Raw genomic sequence first — 18,145 nt, forward strand, 5'->3', positions numbered from 1 at the left:
AAAGCTACATTATTCACATGAGCTCTTCTACCCTGATAATAGGGCTGTACTGTAACAAAATGGTTTAGAAAATGACAAAGTTAGGGACTATGGTTTGTATTACAGTGTATATAATCTGTACTGTCTATTGTAATGTTTATACTGTTTAACAGGTTATGTTAATTTTACATTTCTGCTTCAGTTTGGTTTCAGCTTTCTGGTTGGTTCCAGATTTCTACAATCTAAATCCTATTGTACTGTTTACTGGATGACCCAGCCTGTTCACTGTATCTTGTGGAATCTACCTAACTCCCAATGAGTTCACTGTATCCTGTGGGATCTACCTAACTCCCAATGAGACAGGTAGATTACAAATAACGTAAGTAAATAAATAAATGGCCATAACAGGGGAGGAGGGATTTAGTGTAACTATGGGCCATTACTCATGGAACACTTACCTTGGGCCTTTTAGCTGCATGGTGGGGCTTCAGTTTCTCTTTTTACATGCGAGGAGGCAGCCCAGTCCTCCCTACAGCTAGTCCCTACAGCTAGTCTCTGTTTCCTTGTTCTCTTACTCTGTCCCTCTTAAAGGCACAGATCTGACAACACTCAGTAGTTTCAATACTATAGAGCTGATATTCTCTCCCCCCCATCTCAATCCCTTCCCCTCCACAGACACTCGCGCTCTCTTTCTCTCTCTCACTCCCAACCTTTCTCCTGCTGCTGGAGAGAGGCTTGTTTTTAAAAAGAGCCTTGCCTGGAGAACAATTTTTAAAAGACACCTCCCCGCCCCCCCCCCCCCGATCATCAGGGAGGGCAGAAGTATAGCAGGGAGGTAGACTGGAGCCAGAAAAAGACCCTGCTTGAGCTGTTCCTTGCAAAAGCCACCTTTGTTATGTTATTATATTAATATATCAATATGAGTGTTTAGAGATGAAGAAAGGCACCGGCAACATGAAAGGGGCATGGGCGGCAGTGTGAAGGGTAGGAAAGGTGGAGGTAGGCAGGCAAGCTGTGGATGGAAGAAAGAGGTACAGGACAAAGCTCTGTTGACTGGAAAATCTCCCTGCTCTGGCAGGGAAGCAAAACGGAATTCATGCTAGAAGTGGTCTTGCTTGCCACCGGGAGACTAGAAAGTGAAAGTGAGGCTGGAGGAAATGTCCATACAAGAAATCTTGCTGTGACAGACATTTGCACATCGCACAGCAGATGCCTTGTGTGCTGGAAGCTGGAAGGGTTACACCATTCTCCCATAGTCCCAGTCCAAATTGGGGTTGTGTAGGGGCTGAAAATTGCCTTTTAAAGACAAATGGGAGACCTCTGATATTTGTTAGCTCTAGTTTGATCCTTGGGACACTAAAATTGTTTTCATCAGGTCTCTAGAAGGAAGCAGATTTGTCCATGGGGAAATACTTGGGAAGAGGGAGTCCCATTACCTTAGGAAGAGGGAGTTCCATTACCTTGGCTTTGTCAGCACACACACAAATGATTATCCTTTTATTATTATTTTTCCAGACCTTTTCTGTACAATCGAAGTGCCACCACAATGGCTGTAAATTAAATGGACCCACTCTTCTCCTGCATGTTTTTTTCCAGTGTGGAGTAAGCATGGCACAGTGGTTAAGAGCAGGTGAACTCTAATCTCGGACAATAGGTTCAATTACCCACTCCTCTAATCTGATGAATCAGGTTGTTTCCCTCTCCTACACATGAAGTCTGCTGGGTAACCTTGGGCTAGTCACAGTTTTCTCAGAATTCTTTCAGCCTCACCTGCTTTGCAAGGTGCCTGTTGTGGGGAGAGGAAAGAAGGAGTTTTTAAACTGCTTTGAGACTCTATCATTGAGAAAAATGGGATATAAATCCAAACTCTTCTTCCCTCTGAAAATCTTCCTATTTTACATATTCTGCAGAAAGATAAACAAGCAGGAGCCTTCCTGGTGAGTGTCTTAACCATGTAACAAGGCCTACTGACTATCACCATTTCAACTTTCCCAATATTTAAGTTTAAATAAATTTGCCCACAACAATCCCCCAATAATGAGAAAACACTGAACATGTGCAGAGATTGGGGGGATGAAAATGAAGGAGTGCAAGTCAACTGCCTCAACGTACCCACTAGTTTTACATATACATTGAATGAGTAAAGGTTCTGGAGTAGATCACTGTTTAAAGCATTCCTGTTAGAAATACAGACTCATTCAGAAGCAAGGAAGTCCACTTGATCTATATTTGTCTCACTGATGCTTTGAGTCATCCTGCATTAAAAGCCATAGAAATAATTTTGGCCAAAGTACAGTTCACAAAGTTCTCTGGATCTTCCACTGTGTAATTTAAGCTCAAATGGCTATTGCTCAAAATTGAGTTTGAAGCAAGGTCATGGGTTGGGGATTTAACTCTTCCTCCTTGCTCCCTTCATATCAGCACAAAGGCAATTTCTCTTAAAGAATAAGTACAGAAAGAATATTCCCTCATTCTGCTCCAGCACCAATCAAAACATTCCATTCAGACTCTGCTCCGTTCTGCACAAGTCAGAATGTTTCCAGAATGTTTTCAATCCCTCCCTTAACCATGATGTTTGTCCACACTTGCCTCCTCCAAACATTTCATTGAAACAATGCCCATTCATTGAAACAGTGCTTCAATGCCCTGTAGTTCTATTTAATCAATGCTTCATAGATTCACCCAAAACAGCAAACAAAAACACACAAAATAATGAAAATGAAGAGGCGAGTGAAAGGAAATGAAGGACACCAAAAAATGGCACAAAGGGCAACAGCACAAAGGTGTGGAAAACAACAAACAGCATGCACTCTGTTGGAAGAACTATGAGGACTCATTCAAGAGTTCACAGCATAAGTCAATTCTGTTTTAGTCATCTCTTGTGCTACTTGGGATAGATCCAAAATTATCAAGAAGTTAATGAAATTCCTGGTTGGTAGAATGTATGTCAAAGGTATGTCCAGGGCCTCTTCCGCACGGGCCAATAAACTCAGGCTAAAAACCGTGTTGAGCAGGAACTTCTCACAGATCCTGCTCCTAAAGCAAGTCTGCTCCATGTTTTTTCCCCAAACCAGGGTTTTCAAGAATCGCATTATTAGCAATTCTTTTGTTTTACCTTGCCTTGCAGCGGCAGCCAAGTGAACAACCCCAGGTGGGAGGCACTTCAGTTGGACTCACCTTTGTCTTTTCGTTTCCCACCTCTCCTGCATAGCCACGCAGCAGCACATGGCCATCCCAAGATGGCAGCATGGCTGCAGGGGTCCAGGTGTGCCTCGCTGCGGAGCTACATGGTGTTGCAGGTGAGTCATGGAAACATAGTATTTGGTTACTATGATAAATCCCAAGCAACCCATTTCTGAACTCACTATCTACAAATAATGTAACAAATGTGGGAGAATGAAGTAGAATTTTCAGGGCATGCAACCTTCATCTAGTCTTGTTACATAGACCACAATTGAAATGGACACTTCATACCACAAACGGGAACTACTTCCATGTTATGTACAGTGCAATCTTAAATTGCACACTTCTATACTTCAATGGAGAATAATGCTCATTAGGATCACACTGTTAGCTGTTTCTGGTTTCCAGTCTCCCATATCTTTCCTGTGGTAGCGATGTCAGCAAAGTAGAGGAATTCAGGAAAATGTTCAGAAACAATTAATGGAACAAACCTGAACAGCTCCTTTAAAAACAGTGACATTAGGATAGCATAATTTCCTTGGGCAAACCTATTTTATATCCTGAGAGAAGGATGATTTCTTGATCTTGACTGCCTTTTTCTTGGGAAAAGCAGTCACCTACCTCCTAAAGGTGAGTCAATATGAGTATTCTTTCTAAAGCAAAACTGTGTGAAAGTAGACACCTTGGCCCTCTGCATCAACATCTGCTCTTCCAATAAAATACATGAACCAACTTTAAACTTGGACAGGTGTTACCTTTTCTGCAGAACGGAGATACAAAAGACCAAAATGCTTTCAACATCTTGTCAACCTATAAATACCATCCACCAAAACTGACAAAGCAATGTTATAATCTCAGTACATGGAAGGTAGTGGAATATAAAGCTTTCCCATAGGATTTCTTTCTTCAGCAAATGAAAATCCTATATACTCACTTTTCTTAATTTTTAACTAAATAGCAATCAGGAGTTTTAAAACCTTATTATTCTGTACAACCCCACAAAACTTAACCAAGGTAACATGGAAAAATCCAATAACCAAATGGCAGATAATGATGTTAACTACGAGCTTTGATGATAAAACTTAATTTCGCTTCTGCAGCCTGAACAGATAAAGACCAGAAGGAAGTAAAGTTACTGATTTCATTTCAATCGGAAGCTGATCAAAATTGGACACAGAGCTGCTCCAGGGGAGATCAAATTTGCATTCTGGCTGGATTTCACTCCATAAAACGTTCAACCTAATCGAAAGTGGGGGCTTTTCGCCTGAGTTTCCAAGAAAGTGCCGATTAGTCTTTGAACAAATCTGAGTGCATTGAAGGTTCTCTTATCCAAGAAATGTGGATTGCATACAAATTTGGCAATTCGTTTATGCAAACGATGGTAAACAGAATTATAAAAGTCAGATAATAAAACAGAAAATGAGGTTATTTTGTTCCCTGCTTTATGTTGTCAGACTTCTGAGCATAGTTTAGTGTTTTCTATTCATGACTTTAGATTATCAAATTACTCCCTGATGATGTCTCAGATGTGCTTTTGTCTGCAAATGAGAAGGCATAAAATACCAAGGCATTAACGTTAAATTACAATCGTTAATGGCGTAAATACGAAAATAATTACTGCATCGTATCATCAATTGTTATGTGTTCATTACCGAAGTCCTTATAAAGCCTTCATTTTCGTGTTCCACAATTATTTTTTACTTTGTTTTTTTGGCCGGCTATTTTATTGCCGCCGCAGCACTTTAGCAGCGTTCCGCAGTTACACAAGCCATTTAATCCTGTTTAAAGCTTCATTGAAAACTTCCTTCCTGCTCCGCCTTTAACTCCGCGGCCGAATTCCCACTTCTACGCCTGATGCTCGAAAGCAGCGCTGGAGGATGCTTCTCCGAGCCATCCCAACCCCACAGAAGTCTCCTTTTAGCACTTCCCGCCCCCTCCCAAGAAAGTCCGTAAAACAATCCACTAGATTGCTACTCCAACATACAGCCTGAGTTGCGAACCCCATAAGGGTTAACAACTGCTTATATGGGAATGGCTTTTTTTAACACCCTCCCCCCCTTTTGGGTTCCCACTTTCTACGCCTCTCGTCCTCCAGAAGACACGGCAACTTCCCCATTCATTGCCAGAGAAGTGAGCTCATCTCTCCACCCACCCACCCACCCCCCGCCGCCGCCCTGGGTTTTGCTGAGGAAAGCTAAAAATGCCAATCGCCACCGTTCTTCGAAGTCCGTGACCCTTTTCCCTCGGGTGAACTCTTTCATCATGCTGATGGATTCCGGCTGCTTCACTGCCCATTAAGCACGCAGGGCCTTTGCAAAGCGGGAGACTCTGGGCTTGCACAAAGACTGCTGAATGCAAAAGCAACCCGTCCCTAATGCATATGATGAGTCCGTCCCGGGGAAAACACCTGCGCGCGAGCCCCGCGCCGAAGTCTGAAGCACGCCCCTTGGGGAGCTCGTGCCAGTTCTACCCCCTTTCGTGCATAGCTGAGGGCGAAATGGGATCGGGAGCAGTTCAGAGACTCTTTACACGTGGCTGCTGGCAGGGCCATGGCCTCAACCTTGCAGCACCTTTCCCAAACAGGCAAAAGATGCTCTCGCGTGCGTAAAACAACTGGGAAACCGGACAAGCGGCGTCGGCAAGGGCTCTGCCACTGAGGCCCTTGCAAACTTCTGCCTCCGGTTCTGCTATCACAATGGGCAGAAGACAGGATGCCCCACGCTCCGGGAGGAGCGCGCCTTCTGTCCTGACAGGATCGCAGCAGCTGCGCGCGCCTCCTAGAACTCGTTCCGCCGTCCCTCACAAACGTTGTGCGCCCTAAGCGCAACTCCAGCCCTCTGGCGAAAGTGAGCCCAACTCTTTCGTAGAATCCCGCGAAGCTAGTTTCGCACGAGATCGCGCCACCTTGTCGCCCCCGCCCCTTCAAACGGACTGCAGAGAAGACTCCAGCTGGGATGTCCGAAGCAAAGGGTGCCGCGGCAACAAAGTGAGAGTGGGCAAAGCGACAGTTTGGAGGGAAGGGACCCCCAGCCCAGCCCAGCCTGCGCTTGCCCATGCGCCCTGTCTGGATTGGCAATGGAAAGTCCCTCCTTAACGGGCATCTGTGCTCAGCGTCAACACCAGCCAAGAAATGCACCTGGCAGCATCCTTCCTCCGCAGGCTCGCCGCCGCGTAGAACATGCCATACAACGGGTTCCGAGCGGACGGGCGCGCGCAAGACATCACAGCCATCGGCCCGACCATTACCTTTCGCACGCGCCCGCGCGCGCTTTCGGCTGTCTGTCGCCTGCTGCTGAGCAGCGTCCGGCTCCTGGTCCAGTCGGAGCAATTGCAACAGCCCAGCTCCCCGCCGCTGCCCTCGCCTGTCCACGTGCCGCTGCGCCACGCCCACCGGCGGGGTCTTCACGCTCCCGGGTCGCTCTCGCGCTCCCCCCCACCCCACCCCGCGTGCCAGCGGTGCTCGCGTGGTCCTCCGCTCGCCGTCTGGCCACTTTGGGCTTGTCGTGTTCCCTGAGGGAGACACACACACACACCCTCGTGTTCCTGCTGTGTTTTGCTCACATTATGATTTCGACAGGACGGGACAGGAGGCCTGGGATGGTGCTTGCAATGTTTTTAAGTATAGATGTATGTTTGTATATTAAGAAACAATCAGTAACTGAGGTGCTTGGGGCTGAAAGAGAAACATCCTGGGAAGAAGGAGTCTTTGAAGGATAATTTTCATTCTGAGAACCACCAACCTGAAACAATGGGGATCTTCAAATTGCTTTAAACTATTATTCCTCTCTGCCTTCTTTTGGGGTACTGTACAGATACAGTACAGGCATGCTAGTTTAACTGAAGTTCCAGCTTCCTGACCAATCCTGCGGATTGGAGCAAAGGAGGAATTTTATTCAGAGTGCATTGAGAAGATTTTTATCCCTCTCTCCACGGATGTGAGAGGATTTAACATATTTCAATCCTCCACCATTTTATCCGCCCAACAACCCTATCAGGTAACTCAGGCTGAGAGAGAGTGAATGAGTGATGAGTCCAAGATCAGTCCATGTGTTCGTGGAATTTGAACCCATGTCACACCAAACGTAGTCCAACAATCCAGACCATTACATCTGGCTAGTCTGCTCATTGTTAAGAAGTAAGCCTAAGCAGGTATATTCAGAAGTAAGTCCCAAGTGGTTCAATGGGGCTTATTTACAGGAAAGTGTCCTTAAGGATTGTAGCTTTAGTACATGCAGTAACCTTCAGTTCTCTGAATGTGTGAAGAGAAAGGGACATAACAGAAAATCCAATATAGACCTAGTAATTTTATTACTTCAGCACTGCCATCCTTATACAGATTTTGCTAGGGGTTTGGAATGTCCAACAACAAAGCCCCAGCCAATGGGCGCACTGGACTCACAAAATGAGTCTGGCGTGCCCATTAGTTGGACATGCATCCCTCACATTCCAACCATCCCCCACCTCCCTTCTCAAGATCTGTGGGGCTTGGGAAGGGAGATGAAGGCAGAAACTGGCCCAATCCAGCACCTGATGGATGAGTCCAGCAAGCAGGATTGGGCAACCCCACTTCCCTTCCTGAGATCTGCAGGAAGGGAGGTGAGGGCAGAAACAGGCCAGATCCTGCCTGCTAGATTCAACCACAAGACAGCAAGACAGTATAGAGAAGGCTGCAGATAAGAATAACCAATTGAATGTTTTCCTTCTGCTTTCCTTCACATAGGCCCTTTCCGCACGGGCGGTATATGGCGCCCTGGGGACGGCAAAAACGCCGTCCCCAGGGAGCCATTCGCACAGGTGGCGCAGCTGCTTCACAGCTGTGCCGCCCTCGCACCGCCCAACCGGCGCGAAGCCGCCGTTTTCCGACCTTGCTCGGGAAGCGAGGTTTTCAGAAAACGGCAGCTTGGAACCGCTGTCGTGCGAACGGCAGCGGCTCCAAGGTGCCCTCCCCCCTTCCACCCTTCACTTACCTTGTTTCCGGCCAGCCAGCCCGTCGCCGAGGCCTGGGGACACGCCCCCCTGCCCTGCGACATGCCGGACGGCCAGAGACACGCCGGGTCGGCCAGGCAACGCGCTCCGCAGCGCCGTCTTCCCAGCTGTTTCTGGGACCGTTCGTGCGAACGGTCCCAGGGGGGTTGGGTCGGCGTGGAATGCGCCAACCCAACCCCCATCAACCCAACCCCCATCGACTGTGCGGAAACGGCCAAAGTGTTGATATTCAAAGTACTACAGTTCAGGTCTAGAATACAACCCCTGTTGCAAGAGTCCTGATAAGAAAAAAGATGGCAGGTATATGCTACTCATCTCCCAAATCAATGGAACCCAAAGCAGCTTGAATCAAATTTAAAAACAAATACAAATGTACATCAACATAAATACACATAAACAGAATGAAACTACAACTTCCAATCATGGGCTGTTACAAGCTTGTCAGAAAACCTTGACTTTGCACAGGTGCTGCACAATCTGGGCAAGGTTGAGAATCTCCTGACATTTTCAGGAAGACCCTTCCGCAGCACAGGTGCTGCCAAGAAAATATGAGGCCGAAGAAAGACAGTACTTAGTGACTAGAGATGAGGAGCCACTAGTAATCCCTGATCTGATGATTGGAGCCATCTTATGGGCATGTAATAGAATCATAGTGTTGGAAGAGGCCACAAGGACCATCAAGTCCAACCCCCTGACATGCATGAATACACAATCAATGTAATCCTGACAGATGGCTATCCAGCCTCTGTGTAAAAGCTGCCAAAGAAGGAGACTTCATCCACTCCATGGCAGTGTATTCCATTTTTGAAAAGCCCTTACTGTCAGGAAGTTCTTTCTAATGTTTAGGTGGAATCTCTTTTTCTATACCTTGTATCCATTAGTCTTTTTCCTAGTCTCTTGAGTAGCAGAAAACAAGCTTGCTCCCTCACAACCAACCTGCTGTGATTGGACTGCACAATAAAAAAAGAGCCTGGAAGCACAGGTCTGTCTGTAGGCTGGATGTTGTAGTATCACTATGCATGGATGGATCAATGCAGTGAAACTATCAGTGAGGAGAAAATTGGGAATATCTGTGCCTGCTAAATAAGACCAGGACTGGGCATCTACCTCTCCATTTTTTTGTAGACAGTAAAGTCTGGGTTTGGCTGAAGGAGGCAGCTGAAGAGCAAAAGCCAAAGGAAATTTTGTTCTTGGCTGTTAGCTCATGGCATTGTCTCTGTGACCTGTGCTACTGGAACCAGCCCAGCATGAAGTGTCTTGTGGCACCTCACCTGTGTTAAGTTTGACTGAAGTCCTGGTGGGTTGTATGTTTCAATTAAATGTGTATTGTTCGTATTTGTAAACCACTGTTTTCAATGGGACAAATGTAAAAGAAAAAGATTTAAATGGATATTGTTATTGTTATTATTGTTGTTATTATTGTTGTTGTTGTTGTTGTTGTTGTTAGTAGTAGTAGTAGTAGTAGTAGTAGTAGTAGTAGTAGTAGTAGTAGTAGTATTTACATTTCATAGACGGCCCATCCCTGAAGGGCTCTGGGCAGTGTACAGTAAAAACAATACACAATAAGATACAAATTATAAGCATCAAACATTAAAACCCTTAAAATCACAACAGCGGCATTATCATAAAACCCACATTGATAGGTGACATCCAATCCCAAAGCCGGGAGGGAACCACCAATGCCAAAATAATGAGAATATAATACGAGGCAATGCTGGAGATGGTATAAGAATACAGTGTGGTCATCAAGAGGGGGCATATATGTGCATTTAATAAATTATTCTTGCTCCATGATACATGGCAAGAAGAAGCAAAGATATGTGAATATTTATTGTCCAAAATTCATTATCACTTCGATGGGTTTGCCTATTTCACAGTTTTGCTGAAAAGATTTACTGCCATGGCTTTCTCAAGCATACAGGAGCGAGGTGGGAAGGTGGCTGAAGCCCAGGAGTGCTTTGGTTTGCAGAACCATAGTCTTAAGAGCTTTTCCTTGTCCGGTATTGGTATTCACAATACCACACATCCTTGTCTTGGGAACCATGCTGCAAATGTAGTTCAATATTATGTCTCCCAGTACATAAAACAGGTCCACAGTTTTCCACCCCAATCTGCTTAGCATAAGAACTCTTCCATCTTCTCTCTGATGCAATTTATCTTGCAGAGTGACTGCAGAGTCTTTAGAGATAAACACAACAGAGGAAAAACAGATGAATCAGATTTTTTGACAGCCATAATGAGTTCAAGGAAGTATCATGTAAACATTATTAAGTGTAATAAACACATGTCAGCATTAGGCAGTCTTCTGCAGTCTCACTGGTAAGAGCCGCAGTGAACTTCTTTTTCATAATGTCTTTTTAACTTTATGTAGCTGCCGTAATAGGCATTCTATATTGCTGCGGCTTTGACAGGAAATCTTTACTATATAATAGATAGGCGAGATATGAAAGAAAGCCACTGAGACACTGTAAACTTTCATTCATAGAGGCTATACATTAGTTGGATTAAGGGAAGGTCTGTTTCCAACTTTCCCAGTATAATTACTAGTAAATCACAAAGGTCATGCCTGTTTTGGCTCTTTTTGAAAATAGGCCCAGTGGTCATACTCTGGTCTGAATATGAAATACAGAATTGTGTCCTATACATACCAGTCAGTGTCAATTCTAGAGTTGGTCAATACCAGAAAAATTCGGGCCAATTCAGATTCGGATTTTTCTCAGACTAATAGATTTGGATTGGCCAAGTTACGAATCTTGCAGATTCGGACATGTCGTCTGGGAATATTCGAGAAATTCGGATGCATTTTTATTTTTTAGGTGTTTTTACAAGTTTTGGTCTGCAGGGGGTGCATTTTAGATGTATCAGCACCAAAATTTCAGGGTATCATCAGGGGACTGTCCTGATGATACCCCCCATGTTTGGTGTAGTTTGGTTCAGGTGGGACAAAGTTATGGACTCCCAAAGGGGGTGCCCCCATCCCCCATTGTTTCCAATGGGAGCTAAGGAGATGGGGTTACCCTTTTGAGGGTCCATAACTTTGCCCCCCCCCCTGAACCAAACTTTACCAACCTTGGGTGGTATCATCAGGACAGTCTCCTGATGATACCCTGAAATTTAGGTGCTGCTAGCTTTAAAAATGCACTCCTGACAGGCACCCCCAGAAATTTGCCCAAGATTCTTTGGGGTTTTTTTGCAGCAGTTTTTTCAGCAGTAGCAGCATATGGCAGCCCAGCCTTGTGCTGCTGCTACATTTGTCAGCGGCTTTGGCAGAGGCAGCAGCAGCAACTGTGGGTGAGTGGAGTGGGGTTTTTGGGGGGAGGGTTTTCTTTGGGGAGGTTTTTTTGGGGGTAGGGGTTTGCAGAGTGGCACCGGTGGTGGGCGGGCGGGTCTCTTTTCCTTGCTGGCTGGGAGGGAGTGGTTGGGACTGTTTTACCTTTCCCCCTTTTTGCCATGGGGTTTGGAGTTTTGCGGGGGAGGTTTTTTGGGGGGATTGCAAAGTGGTGCTGGAAATGGGTGGGTGGGTGGGTTGGAGGTTTTTTCACCCGGCCAAGCCGCATTTCAGCGTGACTGCCAATCCGAATCCCACAGATTCGGATCAGATGGGATTCGATTCAGCGCAGCTCAGTCTAAACCGCAGATTCGGACGATCCGAATCTTCAACTCTAGTCAATCCAGAAAGCTCCACCTGCAAAACAGGCCTGAGAACACCTGATGCTAGAAACTGCAGAAACTAAGCAAATGTGGAACAAATCACGTCACGTCCTTGATTGAAAATCACTGGGTACGATATAAAGGCAAAATTCCTTCACATACAAAGAATCTCCATACCACTTCTGCACAACTTGTTTGAGTCAGCTCATAACTAAAACAGTAAAAACCAAACAAGCCAATAAAATGGATCAACAGGAATGACAATAAATACATACCAATAAAAGCACTGTGTGACATTAAAACAGCATAAAATAAATAATTAAACTGTCTTCAGGCTTGAAAAAACCTAAACATAAAAAAGGTCAGGTAAAAAAGAAATATTTTGACTTGGAGCTTAAAGAAAACTCAAGTAGGTTCTAGACAAAGGTCTGGGAGGTGATAATAGGCCTTCTTTCACACTGCTGGTCACAGCAGTCTTACAAATACCTTGGTTACTTAGGCAGAAATCTGATCCTGGCTACCAAGCATAATGTGCCATTATTGACATGTGTGTCAGGGTTTTTCCATCCTGATCGAGACCAAGGTTTTGAAGTATAAAAGTGTCATTCTCTTTTGTTTTTCTCCAGAATCAGATATTGAGAGCTATGAATCCTGAATATATGGAATTTCCTATTAGTTATTATGGCTAAAGCACAGGAAAAGCGGGAATCTGTGTTGGTGAATACAGTTTCTCTGGTCCCACTATTTAAAAAAAAATCTACATCCAATCCAAAATGGATTTATCTTAATCCAGAAAAAAAAATGCTTGCAAGAAGTAAAGAAGATGCAGAAAATACAAAAGTTGAGATATTAATCATGTCAAATGTACGACTTGTGAAAAATTGGAATGAAACTTTTACTCTTCTAGTACCTGCAAGTGAAACAATATTTCTACACATTTGTAATACACCAAAGTTATATTGATGTTTTTTTTAAAAAAAAATTTTTTTTACCAGTTCTGAGTACTGCCTGTTGGGGGCTGCCACTCTTTTAGTCTAAAGATTATTTGTTTCTGGTTGTGCTAAAAAGGAAAATGGCAGTTAAACTGGGAGAAGGATTTGAAAATAGAATTAACTGTGGAGAACTGACCTGATACATAGCAGAAAAATTGTGCCTGTTGTTTAAATGCTTATTATAGGGTTTCGAGCAGATGGTATGTAACACCTGTGCAGATTAAACACCTGTAAACAAAAATGGTAATTGGGCTTATTGGAAAGGATATGAGAAGAAAGGCTCTTTTGGAAACTCAAAGAAAATCATAAAATTCATGTGATATAGAATATTTTTCTATACTGGATTCTTTTCTATTGACAGAAGGAAAAGTAGAAGTTGTGACAGGCTGTACTTTGGAATTGTTTACTAATGTGTAGATGATAATGTCCTAAAAGGACAAAGTTGCAAACCTACTTTTCTAGGTTTTCTTCCAAAACAAAGTGCAAATGGGGGAGATTTTTTCTCCAGTAGCAAAAATCAATAGAATTCCAGTGTAATTGTATGTACTGAGTGGATGTCTTTTTACAGAAAGAATACTTTAAGTGGTTATACTTTGGGGATGCTTTGTTAATGTAAGGTAATGGTGCTATTCAAGGTCAAAACTGTAAAGCCACTTCTGTATTATCCACCACCCTCACCCTCCAAAAAACATGCAGTGGACTTTTCTCCCCAGTTCCAAAATTGTATATTGTGATCTTTTACATTGGGTAAAGAATTTGGTAAAAAGAAATGGAGAAGATTAAGAAGATCACAGCCTTTATAAATGTCCATGCAAAAATTCATCCTGTTGAATGATGGTTGGCAAGATAAGGAGTCGTTTATTTGCAAATCTGTTTTGTTAATATGTTAAGAGCAGCAAAGTTGTGCACAGTGCAACATGTACTGGCTCACAGATATACATGTAAGTATACTGCAATGATACAACACCTATTAAATCTTATGTGAAAATGTCATAATATTCAGAAGAAAAAGATACTTATTGAAAATCATGTCCTCTTTTGCACACTTTCCCTGACATTGAATATTCCAGCCATTACAAAAAGGGACCATCAAGGTAATCTATGTTCTTCATATGTTTAGCTGACGTGATGTTGTAAATAGAGTGTTGGACAAGTATTCTGAAAGACTTGGGTTTGAATTCCTGCCTTACCATAGAAGCTAGTTGGGTGACCTTGAGCCAGTCACATTCTTCAAGCCTAACGTACATCACAGGGTGTTTATAAAAAAAAACTGGAGGAGAGGAGAATAATATTCTAAGCTGATTTGGGTCACTACTGGAAAGGAAAATGGGAAATGAATAAATAAATTCATATCAATGCATACATCCTATCCTGAAGGCAAATTCCTGAATAACTTGCAGTATGATTCAAGTGTTCTCCACAAACTGTTATCCACTGCTGGGGCAACACTCAATGAGTTTATTTTATTGAATTAGACAGACCACAACAAACCGGTCCGACAAGCAGGGTTTTTCTCAATGAAAATTTTTACTGTAAAATCAAAGAATCCCTACTACAAAACGTTCTCTAAACAAACCGCGCAGGGCAGGGGAGCATGCAGAGTTCTTATAGGGTTTTCAGAGGCTACATCAAATGAGGCAGTCAAGAATACAATACAGAGCAATCAAGAACAAAGTAAAATGATTTAAAACACAATACAGAGTACTCAGAAAACAATGAATGAAAGTCAGTGACTTTTCATGATACTATGCTATCAACGGGATTTGAGCAGCGGTGGGAAACTTAAAGGGAGAGAAGTCCTTATTTTGGGTGCTGATGATAGTCTTTGAGGAAAAGGCTTGCAGAGGGCTTCACCCGTGGCTTGGGGCTCCCACCACAGCCATTTGTTGAGGTGGAGTTGTTGGGACACAAATCAGGACAGAGTCTGCTGTCCAATCTTCCGGGGTGTGGGTATAGATCACAATAAAGACTCCAGCACCCTTTTGTATGAGTCCATTGTGCTTTAGTTTGGAGATCCAGGGTTATTGTGAACATGATGAAATTATCTTCAGGAGTCATTGGAGGAGGGAGGCAATCAATCTGCAAGTTTCCTGAGAGCCCCAAAGAAAACCCATACAAAATTCTTTTAACTAAAAGAAAATCTGTCTAACATGAATGTATCTAACTAAATATAAGAGAAATAAAAAAGTTTTAATCAATAATAAAATAAAAATGTTTTTATTTATTGAGAGCACTGCTCACAAAACTAAATTCCAAAGCAATGAGGAGGTTAAAAAGGCAGTGTGGAACAAAACACTGCTTCTGATCTGGTGTGATGGCTGTTTCTTACATCTTCCATATGACCTGGAGTCAATTTTGATGTTGCTTGGGCAAGAAGGCAGAGGTCAGAATGCAAAAGAAAGTATATCCTGGAGGGATATGGGATAAAGAACTCTTCACCACCTCCAATGTGCTATCGTTTCATTGAGGCTAATGGGTGGTCTTTGTTTCAGTGTAAACTGGTTTCCTTGATTTCTGCTGTATTTTCCATTGCTCTCAAACCCAATTCCTTAGTTTGGATCTTGTTCAGCATTTATGCTAACTGCTGATCTGATACGTAAGAGGAAAAGCCCAAGTGGGGCAGGGTTACAATTTAACTCCCTTCCCTGTGGGTGATCTTTGATTGTACAATCATTTCAAAAGTTTAATTAAGATTGTATAAAAATACTGGAATGTACTACCACCTGGTGAGTACTTAAACAAAGAATTGCCAGTGGAGTTGACACCTATGTGGGTCTATCCATCAATTAAGTTGTCAAAATGCTGCTTTGTAGCGCCCTCAAAGGAAAATTTCTCCCAAAGAGTATATTTCAGGACAATTTTACCATGCCCCTTCATAATTAGCTATTATTTTAATATGTGTTTGTTGCAATGATTTAAAAACTAGCCCATGAATGAATATGCTAATCTGATTCCATGGAAGCCAGCAAGTGTTTCAGTCTTTAATAGCCATAGCAAAAGCTCTTTTTTCATCAATTATTTCATGCCTAACATCTTTTGCTATACTTCAGATGTCGCACTCCATTTCATAGTGCAAGACTGAGAATAAAAAGGGCTCTTACAAAGATAACAGCACTACAGGGATTCATAATGGTGAAATCACTTACTCTGTTTCTCATCTCTGAGAGTAAATGTCTACAGAGAAATTAATTTGGTAATCCCAGGTTAGTCTGTAGTAGGCCATGGCCCATGTCTCAAATAGACTAAATTATTATTATGTCTATGTTCTAATTCTCAAAAACAGAAGTTAATTGAAGTGTCCTGATCATTAAATTTCTGTGCTTGAAACTGAACTGTCCATGTTTGGCTAGAACAGATGTACTGTAAAGAAACCTAAAGAAAATGATCAGCTGTGCTGCATTTGACCAACAGCCCACTCTCACCAGCATCATATCTCCAAAACACCTGGGGATAGTAACTTTTATCCATTCTATTTGTTCCCAGCCTCCAGCATTTAAAGACACTTGAGGAGGGACAGTGGAGCTGTGCTTCCACAACGGGAAAGAGGATTAGTTTCATTCTGCTGTCATTGTTCACTCCAGCACCTCTAATCTGTATGTTGTTCCACTGTGCCCCTGACCCTGGAATTGGTCTTTTTAAGGGATCAGAAAGGGCTGTAGAGACACAGAGGAATGCAACAAACAAACCCTCCATGTTCCATGCTTGGAATCACAGGATACACACTACCATATGACACTTAACCCTTATACATGTTTTAAACTTTAGACTCATATTGTCCCTCTTAGCCAAGGACTTTGTGCCGTAAAATCAGCATACAACACTCAGGGTTGCACCCAGCCAATTTTTCCAGTCGGTATCACCCAATTTTCCTCTCTCAACAGCCTCAGTTCTATGTGATTTTTGAACATTCAGGTCCCATGATCCTCTGCACGGTTTTTATGTGGCTGAAAAGAACCTTTCCTTCCTTTTTTACCAGCAGCAAAACTGGTTGGATCCAACTCTTTATCTGGGGAAAGTTGTGTTGTTTATAATAGTCCAGCCAGAGTAGCACTTGACCAACACTGGTGCTTTAGTTACTATACTCCAGAACAATAAATGGTACTTTCAAATCATCATAGTGGTTTGTATTTCCAGATTTTTCCACACATTTCTGCTTAGGTACTACTGTCAAGCTATGGGTGTAAACATCTTGAATTCTGACAAAAAGAGCAATTAAAAAGTAGCCACCTGTATTTGTTTGTATGTGGGAACAAGCCGTTTGCTCCTCAAAATGGATCCAGAGTGGCAGTTTGTACGTTCGCTTTTAAATTAGTCACTATAGTGATATATATCCACATGAAGTGTCATTACTGGAACATCAGGCCATTTCTGCACGGCCACGCCAGGGTGTGTGTGTCGGAGTATATGATGCCGACTCACCCCCCAGGACCATTCGCATGAATGGTCCCAGTAGGGGCGGGGAAGACTGCGCAATGCTGCGCCATCGGCCGAACGCCTTACCTTCCCTCCGACCTTCCGGCACGTCACCCAGGTCAGGGGACACACCCCCCTGCCCTGCGCGACAGCTCTGGAGTCGCAGGGCAGGGGGGCGTGTCCCGAGGCCTGGACGATGCGCCAGAAGGTCGGAGGGAAGGTAAGGCATTCAGGAAAGGGGGGATGGTGCCTTCCAGCCGCTGCCATTCACACGGCAGTGGCTGGAAGCCGCTGTTTCTGGAAAACCTTGCTTGGGGAGCGAGGTTGGGAAACAGTGGCTTTGTGCCGCTGAGGGGAGCGAGGGCGGCGCTGCTGCGATGCAGCAGTGCCCCCCATGCGAACAGCTCCCTAAGGACGGCGTTTTTGCCATCCCTAGGACGTTGTTTTTGGCCCGTGCAGAAAGGGCCTCAGTGTACTTCGGCATCAAGTCATTGCTCAAATAAGTTGATGTGAAATATCCTGTAATGTGCTGGACATTTAAGATATCTTCACCATCCTACACAATAGTTGTTGATTATTCTTCTATGAGTTTGCTTCTCTTTGAAACTAGACTACTATTTGGTTTGAAGAGTTTTCATGACAGCTTTAACTGCAGCTGGCACTGGTTTGAAATGTCTGTGTCAAGTGGAATAATTGTGAACTGACTGCTGCTATGTAACCTCAAAAAGCTGTCATATGAAAGATCTTTCCAGATTCTTCTGCAGTTTAAAGGTAAGGGGAAACTCCAAAGTGATGCTTTTTAGCAGTTGCAAAACAGGGCCTTATCTTGGAACAGATAATTTACCACAATGTGAGTCTATACACTTTCTTCAGTAATTGGTTCTGGTGGGTTTTCTGGGCTGTGTGGCTGTGGTCTGGTGGATCTTGTTTCTTCAGTAATG

The 18,145-nt window shown here is 43.6% G+C and overlaps 1 protein-coding gene across 2 annotated transcripts in view; it reads right to left on the reverse strand.

Annotated features, from left to right (window-relative positions):
* RARB (retinoic acid receptor beta) overlaps positions 1-6,515 on the reverse strand; it is a 400,206-nt gene extending 393,691 nt beyond the window's left edge. For both annotated transcript variants that reach the window (XM_048511371.1, XM_048511372.1), the window contains exon 1: positions 6,409-6,515. The gene's annotated coding sequence lies outside the window, so the exon portion shown is untranslated. The remainder of the gene's footprint in view (positions 1-6,408) is intronic.
* Positions 6,516-18,145: the final 11,630 nt, after the last annotated feature.

The sequence above is a fragment of the Sphaerodactylus townsendi genome, linkage group LG11 (assembly GCF_021028975.2).
Source record: "Sphaerodactylus townsendi isolate TG3544 linkage group LG11, MPM_Stown_v2.3, whole genome shotgun sequence".
In the NCBI taxonomy this organism is placed as follows: domain Eukaryota; kingdom Metazoa; phylum Chordata; class Lepidosauria; order Squamata; family Sphaerodactylidae; genus Sphaerodactylus; species Sphaerodactylus townsendi.